Source organism: Callionymus lyra, chromosome 11, assembly GCF_982586985.1.
Source record: "Callionymus lyra chromosome 11, fCalLyr1.hap1.1, whole genome shotgun sequence".
Taxonomy (NCBI): Eukaryota; Metazoa; Chordata; class Actinopteri; order Syngnathiformes; family Callionymidae; genus Callionymus; species Callionymus lyra.
The window spans coordinates 20,142,093-20,154,566 of record NC_141828.1 but is presented as its reverse complement, the minus strand read 5'-3'; the positions used below and the strand labels follow the sequence as shown (position 1 = coordinate 20,154,566).

Below are 12,474 nucleotides of genomic sequence, written 5' to 3'. Positions count from 1 at the left end.
GATATACTCCATTCATAAGGCATGTTTCATGCTACGATGCTAAGTTAAGACAATTTTAACGGAATATTATGCTTGCTAACCTAGCTCGTCGCTAACAGCTAACAGGGCAAGCCGCATTTATGACTTACCCGTACCACTTTGTTTAGGAAAACACAAGTGAAAATGTGCATTCCGAAAATTAAAAATGATGTTCTATTCTCAAATATCTGAAGCAACTGTTATTAAATCTTGATCATTTCATTGATAAACGTTATCCTTGCCTGATATTTTCAGTGAGAGTCACCAGAGAGAGTTTTTGAGCAGGAAAATGGAATATATGGTTGCCATGGTGATAATCTGCTGGTTGGCACGAATGCAGAAGCTTCCAAACTCTGGCTGGTGAATGGTTGTGGCTCAAAGTCAAATTACTTCCCCAATGGCGAAAGAACACACTTTGTATTGAGCGACTACTGGAAACAGGCAGGTGAACATGAAAGGAGGTTTTCTGTCGTCTGTTACGCGGCTCACTGATTATGACACAAAGAAATTGATGACGCTTCAAGCTACTTAAACTATGTCAGCAAATTACTTTTTTTGGGGCCAAAATGAATTGGAAAAACTCCAGCTTCTTGAAAGAGACCGCGGCGTTTGACTTGCATGTTAAGTTACAAGTTATTTGTCGGGAGCGTTTGTAATTGAAAAGGAAGAGAAAGGGACTCAATAAAAAAGAAGTTTAAAGGGTAAAAGTCTTGTGCTCGTGCTTCATCTCTCTTACACTGATGGATACACCGGCCTTTCACATATTGACTATCATCTCAGAGACTATCAATACAATTAGAGCCAGGACATCATCAGCTCCTTGCACAATTAATGTTTGATATTTACTTCTAACATCCTAACAAGTTGGAGTGCGAAGCCATTTAATCTCATGTTATAATGCATGTGTAAGTTTTAAGAGCTGGACATCATACTTTTGTTGTCTGATAAGCTTTTTTTGCACACTGTCGAACCTTACCTTGTTTAGTTACTGTTGAAAATGGTTTGATAACAGTTGAAAATTGTTTGTTTAAAATGGATAATTGTTGGATTACAGACGGAAAATTGTTTAATTACTGTTGAAAAGTGTTTGATTGTAGTTGAAAAGTGTTTGATTAGGATTGAAAATTGTTTGATTGTTTAATGTAAATTGCGTTTATCCCTTTTGGAAATTGTCTTATTCCATTTGAAAATTGTGTGATAACAGTTGAAAATTGTTTGATTTGAGATGAAAATGGTTTTATTACTGTTCAAAACGGTTTGATTGTAGTTGGAAATTCTATAATTGTACATATATGAGGTATAAATAAAAAGAGTTTGACTGTATAAACCAATGTTATGGAAAAGAATAGAACTTTACTTTGAAATGATGACTGCAACTCCAGACAGTCTAAAGTTTCACCTAAAGGTTAGTCTTCAATCATTTGAAGACTTCATTCCAAAGGGGAAAATAAAAAGAAAAGCAAACAATGAAAGGTTGTAAATTCAGCTTTTATCATTGTCTTGTCACAAACAACTGGTGTTGTCATTCTTCATGCTCTGTTTGGACATTTTATTAAAACTAAATCGGTTACATTGGCTTAATGTAATGTAATGTAAGTATTCATTTTGTTCTGGTTACTATTGTCCTTAGCAGAACCGATGCCATTATATTAGTATGTGTCTGTTGGTAACGTCAGAAAATGTACTTAAGCCCCGCCCACTGAAAACACCTTTATTTCTCTGGACACAAAATCTAGTTTACCATAGCCACGACCACTCTGCTGTGATTAGTCAATCATCAAGGTTTGTCACCTTGCGTAATCAATCCCAAGAATCCCGACCTCCAAGGGACTCGTTGTATAAACAAAGTGGGCCATGATTACAGATGGCTGGACGAGGAGTGAAGCCATGATTACGTCATAATGTACTCGTAACCTCTCATTCGCTGAGATGTAAGACGCGGAGAACTTTTTAATTTCATTGTAATAATCTATAAAAATATATAAGATCTACACTATTCTACCCTCTTTTCTTGCTAGTGTGAGCAGCACACCCAGAATGATGTTCAGTTACCAACTGGATTTTCCGTGAATGAGTGTTTTGTGCCTCCTTGTAGCAGAGCAGATTATTTGGGCTCTATCGTGTTTCCTCAGGCTGAACCGCCGCAAACACAGCTTATCCAGTCGCAGCAGACCCGCAGCACACCTCTCACGGCAAACCCACGTTTTCCTAAAGTTCAAAGCAAAACCAGAAAGTTTGGATTCGGCTCCTCCTTCATCAGGCTTTACGCTCCAACCGTGGAGTCGTCCACAGAGAGGTATCCGTCTCAAGGTTGTCTCCAAAATTTGAAGCTCATCATCTCCCTCTCTGAGGGGGTCGCGGGCACACTAAACATGATCAATTCTTACTCAGCCTTTGAAAAAATGAAGCACATATAAGCAGGGAGAAGACGGGGAGGGGAAAACTGGCATAAATAAAAGAATGAAATTGAGGTGAGATGGACTGATAGGTGCGGAGGAAGACAGTGAGGAAAACAGGAAGTGATGAGCAGGTGAGACAAGGGGACAGATTGGGGTCAAACTCAGTAAAATGTGGAGTGATAGAGGCGAACGTGTCTGGTCGGACTGGAGTTTGAGGAGATAACTTGCACCAACACGTGTATGTGAGAGAGAGAGAACAGGAACTCGAGGGGGAAATGAGAATAGGTGCAACAGAGAGTGTTTTCATGCTGTGTTCAGGGCAGATGGTGCGACGCCTAATGCTGGCGTGATTTTCACGGGCACTATTTGCACATAAATAACACATTAGCAAAAGTTATTGTCTTCTTGTCGCGCCCTGATTGGACGATTGAATCGACGCAAAAAATCTAATTAGAACAGGAAGTCAATGTTCTTTTATGAAATCCCTTCAGCTATTCATCAACATGAATCTCCATAGGTCATTCATTTGATGCAAATCATTCACCGCCAAACTTCTCGGGGATCGTACGCAATAATTGACATTTGGCGCCAGAAGACGATATTAATGTTGTCGCCCGTGAAGTGGAGAGAAAACAGGCGGGTACTGCAAATGTAATTCTATGTTCAGAGATTAGTGGAGAAATCAATATCTTCTCGCAACACTTGACACGGCGGCGACGGGGAAAAGAACTGCCAGAACGCGCATTCCATTCAATACTCCAGCTAATAGTTTCACTTTCTTGTTTCTCTCCTATCAAGTGTTTGAGCGGCGACTGGAGTGGGAAGGTAAAGGGGGTAACCACCTGGTTTGTTTTCAAATGTGTGTGAGGTTTAAATGTCAAACCAATTATGGAACCCTCACCTTTTTTCCCTCGCTGAGGGCGGTCATTAAACTCGGGAGAACCAATCCAACACTTTATATATGATAGCATCACTCAAAGAAAAACATCGGCACGTGAGACTCTCTGGTGTGGCTGAAACTGAGTTCGCTGTGATGTGTTTTCAACAAAAGAGGGGTGACGGAGCTTCAAGAGCAGGTTAAAACACACTATTAACCCAGAATTGGCTCCTGCGCCCGGCTTTCAATCGAGCATCAATGGCGGAGAGACAATTCCATCCATCCAGAACCACTCGAATGAGCGTTTCCTTCGCTGACTTTGAAGCAACAATTCATATCGCGCATTAGTTAAGTTGCCTGGCAACCATCGGGGGGCTTGTGTGCGCTCACGTTTCCACAACCAAACACGTTCTCACATCCAATAAATATGCGAATAAATCACAATAATTAGGAGGATCTGCAGATCAACGGTGAGAAGAAGCGACGATGATTACAGCCTTACATGTGTTCCTCAGCAAGGTGATCATCGGAATATGTTGTGGTAGGATTTCTCAAAAAGGTTCAACTTGGTGGGAACTGTGAGGTTTTAGTTTGCTCTAAGGATCAGGTATGTATGCGTCGTTCGAGGGACTGTGACTTTCCAGGGTGTCCACCACCTCTTCACCCAAGTTGTCTGTGACAGAAAGGAATAGATTCATTACATATTAAGATGTTGATCTCTGTTTTAACTTACATTATATTAATGACCTCCACCAAGGAGGTTATCACTGGAATTTGGTAAAAACCAATGGCTTTTTTTTTATACATAGAATTCATTCAATGGCCAGAAAAGTCTGGATATAGATATTTTTGGACATTTAATAAAGTATATCTGATATTAAAAATGGCTCTATTTACAGATGTTTTTTAACAGGAGTTATACAAACCAATATAATGAAACATGATGTAATACATATAGAGTAGATGCTCGAGACAAGTGAAATAATAATATAATTCTGGATCAATAATAATGACTGTATATAAGGAGTGTTTATTGGCAAGAATCTGGCGATATGATACGTATCACGATACAGGACCAACAATACGATATATTGTGATTCTGTAGGAACAAGGATATATTTGGAGTACTGTCGAATACTTGAATCTGGTGTTGCAGAATTTACAGACCACATGACTCTTGACAAAGTCGCAACTACTTTTACTTAGATTTTGCAGGATTTCATTGTTCTTTTAGCAGCAAAGGCTTAATGAATAAAGCCATCTAGTGGCCGGAAGTTGAATTTTAATGTTAATTGTAAATATAAAATGTAATTATTTAATTTTAACACACTTTATTGAACTGCAAACCACAAAGGAACTATGGAAAATATGGTTTGAAAGCTAAAAAGAACATAGATCAATAATCAATACAGTGATGTCAAATATAAATACAGTATTGTGATAAATGTATGTGCCGTATCAATATTTTCTAACACCCCTACTGTACATGTCTTGATTCAGGGTTAACGGGTAAATCAACAGATGCTATTCTGCTACAGTCTTGCACTACAAGCTTTTTCAACAACAGTAATTTCTTACACAACCGGGAACGAAAAAAAACCAACTGTCACCTTCTTTTCAAAAGACTTACAACCCGTTTCAAGGTATAATTCCACCTGACGGTGAAATGAGATTTACGCTCACAGCAACTGTCAAGGAAAGTCAAAATTTTCTCGGTAGGTTAAATGTTATTACATTGTCACCTTTGAAACGTTAAAGTTCCTTATCTCTCCAACAATAGAAAAAAAAAAAAACAGAAGGCATTTGTCTTTTTTCAATTGCAGCTACTTCCTGAATGCTTGCAGGTTATGTCACCCAGTCATTCTGAGTAATTCTCTAAAAAGACTTCCTCTTATTTCAATACTTCTCCCTTTTCTATCTTACTGTCAAATACTATTCCTCAGCTCAGAGTTCTAAAAAATGATTTCATCTTATTCAATTCCTTTAAATATTAAAACAAATTAAAAATGTCCTAAACTTGTCAGAACTCTCTGTTTATACACCTATTTGCCATAACACTTCTTTTAAACCAGGACAGATGGATCCAGTGTTCAGTGACTGGTCTGAGAGAGGTTTATGTTCCTTCAAAGATTTGTATTTTAGCGGTAGATTTGCTTCTTTTGCTCAATTGCAGTCAAAGTTCAATTTGCCGAGCTCTCACTGGTTCAGATATCTTCAAATCCGGAACTTTGTCAGCAAATCATTTCAGTCTTTCGAGCGTTTGCCAAAAGAACATACTTTTCATCATACAATGAGGAAATCCTCCACCTCAAACCATTTAATTTCACTACTTGTGTCTCTATTTTACAAGGCGGTCCCTTCGTCGCACATTAAAGAGTCGTGGGAAAAAGATTTGGGCGAGAAAATATCAGACGATGTGTGGACGAGGGGATTGAGCCGGATTAAACTCTGTTCGATAAATGCAAAGCTTCAATTAATTCAATTTAAGGTCGCTCATAGACTCCACTATTCCAAAACAAGGCTAAACAGAATCTTCCCTGCCATTCCATCCTCATGTGATCGCTGTTCAACGTCAGAGGGTTCACTCGGACATATGTTCTGGTCTTGCTGCAGGTTAAGATCTTATTGGTTGGAGTTTTTCAATTTTTTCTCTAAAGCATACAAGGTGAATGTGATCCAGACCGGTGCTTTGGTTGTTTTGGGATGTTCTGAATCAACCTCTAATCTATCCAGCACTCAGCAACAAGCTCTAGCTTTCTCTCTGGTTGTTGCAAAGAGAGTGATCCTGAGTGAATGGAAATCACCATCTCCACCTTCCTTCAAAAAATGGCTCAATGATATGGTTTCTCTCCTGTATCTGGAACAAATTAGATACACAATGTCTAATTTACACTTGAAATTTGTCAAGATCTGGGGACCGTTTCTGGACGCTATCAGGAAATGACAATGAAGCATAAGCCACCTATTGTTGCTGTTCCTTTAGAGGGAGTTCTGTGAACTCTCTGACCTCCTTGTAAATTTTTTTTTTTTTCTGCAGCATTGAAAATGTTAACTTTTTTTTTTTTTCTCTTTTGTGGTCTGGCACTTGGTTTTTCTTGTTTTGATGTTTCTTATTGTCCTGTTGGTTTTATTTTTTCTGTCCTTTACATATATAATATAATTGTGTTGTTCTCGGTGTTGTCTTGATCTTTGAAGTATGTACTGTTTTGAGTATTGTTTTGATTGTTAAAGCGCTTTGTGACCCTGGTCTCGAAAAGCGCTATATAAATATATATTACTTACTTACTTACTTACTAATTTACTATATATATATTTTTTTTTTTTGTTTGTTTGTTACTCTGTACTGTCTTTTTTTGTCTGAAATGAAAATAAAATTTGTAAAAAAAAAAAAGACTTCCTCTTACGTCACTACATATTCACGGGAAGTGCGAAAGTTTTGACGGCATTCATTATCTCTGATTGTAGATATTACCAGAACAGAGCTTTTAGACCAGTGGTGTCTCTCATCTCTGGTTTAGCTTGTGCGTATTCATGAAGCCCACAGTTCTTCAATTCTTTGTATTCATCTGGTGGTTGTTCCCAGTAGAGCAAGTACAGCATTCATAAATCCTTACAAGTAGGCAAACGTAGTAAATGTAAAAAATTTCCGGAATCAATTTCCAGGTGGTGTTTTGGTTGCCAGCCTCGACGGGAGGCGTACCAGGTGACAGACGTGATAAGGAGCCGAGTAACTGCTGAAGGGAATTAAGGCATGATAAAAGACGCCGTAGAATGAAGTGCAAACAAGCGCCTGCGCTGATCCACCTTGTTTAGATTTGATTAAACATCCATACAAACAAATCAAAGTAGCACTTACGCACACACACACGCTTCCGTCCACCCGCGTGACCTCAAGGAAGATCATAAAGCATTAAAATGCATTTATCACTTCCCTCTTATGTGACGATGAGAGGCTGAGGACACGGCAGGTAAACATGGGTATTCATTGATATTCAACAGGAAAGAGCATAAAGGAGGATCTTAAAGGCCCCATAGTACCTACTGATCTCAACACAATTGAACATTTAAGACAATTTTATCTTCATAATATCTACTTTTATAGCAAAAGTAAAGTATATTCAGGCATGTCGTAGTTCTGCAATTACACCCTGCATTGACAGGAGCGTCGAATATTGCAGCCTGTCAAATGAACTGTCAAGCATTTGGAGGTTGACATGACTCATAGTGTCCCATTAGCACTTTCTCTCTCGGCACGTTTTTCTCCTTGTACAGTCTGTACCTGAAGTCAAAGAGACATTGAGGTCAAAAAGCTCGTTCTCCCCAAAATTAATTTTCTGATTGTTCAATGTCATAATGACGAGCAACCTTCCAGATTTATTTCTTGCGAGACATTATTTTTATAATCAATTATGTTCCATGAAGATTTATCCACTTTTGGATACATTTATAATAACTCTTCATTTAAGGGATAATATGCAACAATAACCAGTTTCAAGCCTTGTCTTATCCCAGGGTCAAGGTGACCCAGGGGCCGGAAACAATGTGTTTGTTGTGGGATACCACAAAGAGACAAAAACACAAGCGTTAAAAGCACACATGCACATACAGAAACATTCCATATGATGCAAAATTTGGTCAATATTCTGTATCACTTCACTTAAGCGCTTTACTAAAGTGGGCCTGAAAATCATTTATTATAAAGCTGCCAACAAAAAAAAAAACATGCTGTGAAAACAGCCCGGATAATCAATTGTTCCAGGAAGCCACGTGAAAAATTGGACTCTTTGTCGAGACGGGGAAATGAGCAAAAAAGAAACAAAAAGAGAAAATGATTTATGTCATAAATATCTGGAAAGGTCTGATTTTATGACCACGCAAAATGTATAAAGAAATACATGAATTAAGAAGCTTGAATTAAATACACATTTTTGTTTTAATTATATAGATTGACCAAATAAATCGTGATCATAACATTTACCTTTGACCCTTGTGTGTGCTATCTCTTGACCCAGAGACAACCCAAAAGATACCTCAAACACATTTGTTTTTTGGGCCACCGGGTCACCTTGACCCTGAGATAAAAACAAGAGTTCATGACTCTGTGTTGCGTATAAATTAAAAATATCATGTTTACGTGTCAACAAAACTGTTGTTAGCATCCAAGCATGCAGTTGTGCGTCATTCATTGACAGATCTTTCTGTTGGGATTTTTAAGATTGAGTGATTTATATAATGTATTCATGTTTAATCAATTATTTATTGTAGATGAATGGGTGGGCGTGAGCCGAAGTGAGGGAAAAAAGGGGGGGAAGCTCCGTTTTATTTAATAAATGGAACAGAAGTTGGCAGCGATCTCAAAGGATGTTATTCTCCTTGACAAACATTTGCGTCTCCTGACCTTCCTTAATTCACTGCCACCTAACTTAATGACTCTAGAAACCTCAGAGAAGCGGAATACTTAATATCAAACACAATCCTCTCGTGTGCGACTGAACTTCCTGCGACGGATCCCAAAAACAAGATCCGAGGTCACAGTTGTCCACAGTTGTTTGTCTCCATCTGTCAACACTGAAGAGACCTGACGAGGTGTTGCTCCCCCTGTCAGACCTCAGGTGACCACACAAGGGTTTGTGTTGGATTTCATTTTGGTTATAACGCGACTACATGGAAAAATCCTTTGACTCATCTTGGGGGAACATCGAGAAATTCCCAGGATAAACGAGGGAGATAATCCCTCCAGCCAGTTTTCCCCGGAGAGCCTCCTGCTGGCTGCAAAGAAATGGGAAAGGAGTCGATGTGGAGCTCATCAGATTCTAGGAAATCTAAACTAGTTCCCTTCAGTGTTTGGAGAAGATGGTATCAGATTTAGATCCACTGATCCTCCTCCTGCCCACCATTCGAAACATCAACTTGAAAAATGTTTTTGTAATCCGAGTAAGTATACAAAAATAAACTAAAAACTATTTTGGATAATTGCCGCATAAATCCAGAGCGACACAAAAGCAAAATACAGCTGAGAAATCATCATAACAGGATCTCGAAGTGAAGCACGTGATAGTAATTGGATGTGAAACGAAGTATTACCATCATTAGCCACCTGAAGTGTCCCGCCGGTGATGGATGCGGTCGCTGCAGAAATGAGAGCTTTTGTCTGCGTAGCGATTGTTTCATTGTGAGGGGGACATTTAGGACGCCGCCATAATCCCACTAAATATTCACACCGATGAGTGCTGCCACAGTTTGTATCAGCATCATCATAATTCATCATGATCTAGCAGGTGCGTCTGTAGCTAAAGCTTACTATCTGACTAAAGGTGCTTTTTCAAGGCAGACTGGTTTAAATATAGAAAGATTTGACCACACAACTTATAAAAAAACATGTCCTTGTGAATGTGTCAGTTTATGCTAACTAGAGTTGGGTAAAATAATGTAGTTAATAGTTATGCATAATTGCAGGTTTGAAACAACTCAAGACAAGCGGCTAAGTGGTTGTAGAAATACGTCCAACCTTAGAACACACAAGGCGTCGAACCCCGCTAATGCTAGCTTGCGACAACAAGCCGTCTGGGACATAACACTGACTCTAAAGGGCAACCTAAAAGCTAACTCACTCACATGTTTCAAAAGTTAATCTTCCTCTCCATGATTCAGTAAGAAAGTAACTTTTGAAGTTATTACTTTATAAAGTTCTCCCCAGTCTGAAATCTCAGCAAATGAGAGGTTACAAGAGTCCATTATGATGTAATAATGGCTTCACTCCTCCTCCAGCAAGCTGTAATCAAGCCCCTCTTTGTTTATACTACGAGTCCCTTGGAGATGGAGACTTCTGAGATTGATGACACTGCGTGACGAACCTCAATGGTTGACGAATCACAGCAGAGTGGGTGTGGCTATGGTAAACAAGTTTGAATCTCCATAATAATTAAGTGTTGTCAGTGGGCGAGGCTTAAGCACATTTTCTAAAGTAAATATTTCAATGAAAAGAGAGTTTTGTGCAAACAGACTCATACTGATGATACAATATAGTCCAAGATCTATTTAAGACACACTTAAATCAACACATAAGTTTCCCTTTTACAGCTGATTCTCCACAGACCATCAGGATAACAGACATTAAATCCCCCGTTGTGTCATGTATGTCATGTTTTAAGAAAATCGGAAGGAAGAAAGTTATGCCAAGGATGTATGAACGTGTGAATGAAAATGCAGTCAGTAGTAAGACTTGCTAAAACCACTTTCCATCAATAAGAATCTCTCTCTCCTTGATAACAAAGTCAAAGGACTTTGTCTAAAGTTGTATGTCAATCTTTTATTTATTCAATAATGTTGTTGCAACTACACTTGTTACAGTCAAAGTTGAAATTGTCCAATTGACAACCAGTTGTTAAAGTTGAGGAGAAAAAATACATTGATACACATATAAGTCAGTTTCATTATTCCAGAGCAGTTTCTGTATTGGATCAAAATGTATCTATTGAGAACCTTTTGAATCGTTATCAAAACAATTTGGGAAACTGGCCATGATACCCAGCCCTAATTCTGACTCATATAAACATCATCATCACATGTGAAAGATCCACCTGCCAAGTCTAATTAAGCAAGAATTCATGTATATTTTTAGGAAAATCTCAAGCTCGCAGAGGTTTGTGACGTGGCTCTGCCTCATCACATCAATATAAATTTAAACGCTAGCAGACCGGGAAGTTTCCTCGGGTCCTTCTCCAGACGCTGCTGCCACCTTAGGCTTCAGAATTGAACGTTTGTTTGTATGCAAAACAAGTCAGAGGCGAGGAACAGAAGCGAGACCCTTCAAAGAGAATCAAGCACGAAGAGAAGAAGTATTAACTGACGACTAATATTCGAAAGCTACCCCAAAGGAAATGAACACATGAAGTAATTGAAAAACATGGTCTTAGTAGGATATGAGCGCTCTTGAATTGAAACATAATCCCAATTACACAGCAGCTCTTCCCTCAATCATCGCCTGAAAGGAAATCACAAAGCCCCTCAACAATTATTTCTCTTACAGATTTGTATCTTTCTTTTCTTCTCGTCTGTTGCACTCGAGAGAAAGCCATTCATCATGTCACTCTGACACTTGCTCATTGGTGACTGAGCATAACGAGTCAACCCCCGGCACAATAATCTTTCAATGGCCTCCCTCCGAGGTGCGAGATAAGAGTTCACCCCACAAAGCCAAAACATGTGAAGCTTCAGGCAGATGAAACAGACGGCGTTTAAAGGTTCCGAAGGAGTATCGGTGGAGACGATGGCATTCTTGCCAAGGCTGGAACAAGCACATCAGAAAAGCTGTTTATTTAACAACATCTCAGCTCAATGGGGTTTCACTGATGTGTTGTCAATGAGTAAAGTTTTAAAAGGGAATTTGATCATGCTATTCCGTAGCAAGCACTCAGGCAAAGCATACTTCCTCCAAAGGTCTTGTTTCTTCACAAAAACTCCAAAAATCTACAACATGCAAGAACTTATATTTGGACATAGACCTTTTCCTCAATGTAGCCACATTTAAGTATTTTTTTTTTTTTTTGCGATTTGATTGTATGCAGTTTTATAAAGTATATACATTTTCCAGTAGTAGCATCTGCTAGAAGCCATACACTGTTAAACCAACTGTTTTCAATTAACTGTTCCATCTCCAATGATCAATGTTTCCTGAAAATATAATTTATTTATATTAAGAAACGTGCACCAATAGACTGACAAAATATATATAAACTCCTTTGCAGAGGTAATTAAAATTGCCGCTTCCACATGCACGTTTATTTGTTGAAGCATCTTATTAAGTTATTGTCAATTGAGCGTATTAGCAGCCGTAAACCTCCCCACGTAAACCTCCTCCCGCTCTCCTGAGGGAATACTGATGAGATGTAATTCCCTCCATCGTGTCCTGGTTCTGCCTCTGGTCATCCTAATGGGACATGCTGAGAATACATCACCAGGGAGGCGTCATCCTGACATGGAGGAGCAGCTCTTCAACTTTAAATCTGGACGGAATAATCCAACTTGCCTACAGGAGATTCTCAGGGTGAGGGTTGGCGGCGTACATCGGCTGCTACGACCAAATACCTCTGCTTTTTTTTCCCCACCTTATCGCCAAACAATCCTACACTCGTGTGTCTAAGACACGTCCCTCATCCTTTTCTTTATCTTTCCTGTAAT

At 39.0% G+C, this 12,474-nt stretch overlaps 1 protein-coding gene across 2 annotated transcripts in view; it reads right to left on the bottom strand.

Annotated features, from left to right (window-relative positions):
* LOC148069569 (cGMP-dependent protein kinase 1) overlaps positions 1–12,474 on the bottom strand; it is a 121,656-nt gene that overhangs the window by 86,970 nt on the left and 22,212 nt on the right. The window lies entirely within an intron of this gene.